We start from the raw sequence: 2,490 nt of genomic DNA on the forward strand, positions 1-2,490 counted from the left end.
AGCAGAAAGAACAGACCTCCAGATGATACAAAGCAAGTTAGTCCTTGAAGTTATTCCTTCCTTTTTCAGGTTGGAGGACTAATTCAGCTAATTAAAACTAATTCTCACCTGGGCAGCTGTTAGGAAATGAGCAGGTGAGTAGGGGAAAAACTGTATTTTCAGTCATCAGCATCCCATGTTGTCATTCATCCAGTATAAAAGAGATAAAATAAAGAGGTAGACACTTATTGTCTTGGTTGGCATGATACATAATACCATAAATGATACAGCCACATTTTAGCAAAATATATGATGCAAACTTAGCTTTAATAGTATCTGGTTCATTTGATGTAGAAAACTAGAAAATGGGTCAATTAAGAACAGTCAATTACATTCAGCAAAAAAATTGCACACACCCTCTCCCAACACCTGATGCTTCTTGGCTAGATCTCAACTTATTTTTGGTGATTTTTGTGGGTTTTGAGGATTAAAGACAAAATCTTTTTTAGAGAATTGGGAGACCCATGGAAAACTGCTCCTATCTGAAACATTAAACTTTCTAAAAACCTTGAAAAATGGCCTGAAGTGATCTTTGGCAGGGGGAGGGAAGAAACAAGGGACTTGTTTCCTTGGAGAGCTCTAGATCCTAATCATATTATTGGAAGGAAAATCACCAAGAGTTTTGGGTGTCCTTTAGGCACGAAAGCTGGTTGGTGTCTTTGGACCAGCTCTTCTTTCTCAACTCAAATCACCTCGGAGGATTGTTGTGGGGAAAATAGAAGATGGGCATATTACATATGTTTGCCATCTTGAGTTGATGAAATATTAATAAATAGGATAAAAATGTAAAACAGGTTGTCCTTGCTTAATAACTCTAATTGGAACCAGCAATTCTGCACTAAAAGCAGAATATGGCATGCCCAGGCCAACTTACAACTGGTTGTGGTTGTTAAGCAACACATCACATGAATATGATTTGCAACGTCCTGCAGGCTCCCCTTGACCTTGTTTTGTCAGAAGCTGCCTGGGAAGATTGCAAATGGTAGTCATGTGAGCAAAGGATGCTGCAAATGTCATAAATACACAATGGTTGTCAAGCATCTGAATTGTGGTCACATGAACCCAGTGATGTTGCAACAGTCATGTTGTAACTCAATTTTTGTAAGTTGTAACTTTGAACAGTCACTAGCAATAGCACTTAGACTTATATACCACTTCACAGTGCTTTACAGTTCTAGAGTTTACAATTCTAAGCAGTTTACAGTTAGCATATTTCCCCCAACAATCTGGGTCCTCATTTTACCCACCTTGGAAGGATGGAGGACTGAGTCAACCTTCAGCCTAGTGAGATTTTAACTGCCAAACTGCAGTCAGCTGGCAGTCAGCAGAGGTAGCCTGCAATATTGCATTCTAACCACTGCGCCACAGTGGCTCTTAAAGAAATAAGCAAGGAAATGTAATAGTAATAAACTAACCACAGTGGCTTGGTTCATACCTAAACTCAAATGTAATTGGTTAGTTTGTAGTGGAATCTGTTGTGTATCTAATCATGGAGAAATTGTTTCTCTTGCTTCTGTAAAATAAAAGTACAGGTGCTCCTTGACTTGCAACAGTTCACTTAGTGACCGTTCAGTTACAATGACACTGAAAAAGTGAATTCATGATTGTTTTTCACAATTAAGACCATTGCAGCATTCCCCAGTCATGTGATCAAAATTCAGACACTTGCCACTGACTCATACTGATGCCATTTGCAGTGTCCTGAGGTCATGTGATCACCTTCTGCAGCCTACTGACAAAGCAAAGTCAATGGGAAAACCAGATTTCACTTAGCAACCATGTTACTAACTGGTTGTTCTGTTACTAACTGCAGTGATTCACTTAACAACTGTGGCAAAAAAGGTAATAAAGGGTGGCAAAATTCACTTAACAACTGGCTTACCTAGAAACATGCATTTTGGGCTCCAGTGTGGTCATAAATCAAAGATTACCTGCACAACAAACACCCGCGTAAAAGCAGGTGTTCAAAACCAGGATCTTCTTATTGCAAGCTAAAAGCATTTATCTTCCTCCTACGTAGGGCTGCTTCAGTCCAGAGTGGGAACAGCATTGTAATTCCCTCCCCACCCCAAAAGGAAGCTTATCAGCTGCTCTACGCAGAAACATCTGGCTCTCCAAACAATAGCTTCAATTTACAAATGCCACTGTTTGCATTTCCTACCTTTGATTTCCCTATGACCTCTCTTTTTGCTGCCTCTCCCCACCCGCCCCCGAAATGATATTAGCGAAGCCATACGCCAAAATACACTTATTCGATTTTTTAAAAATAAATGACACAAAATTCTTTCTGCAGCAGAATAACACACGTTGCCCTCCTGAAGATGCAATAGAACTCTATCATATTTTCTTCCTAGATAGGCTTTTATTGCCTCCCCGTCGATCCTCGTAACTCTATGATTTACTGCATGATCTCTCTCAGTCTAAAGTCTAGCCTAGACTCTCCATCCATCG

This window comes from Natrix helvetica (assembly GCF_964273705.1).
Source record: "Natrix helvetica genome assembly, chromosome: 1".
NCBI classification, from domain to species: domain Eukaryota; kingdom Metazoa; phylum Chordata; class Lepidosauria; order Squamata; family Natricidae; genus Natrix; species Natrix helvetica.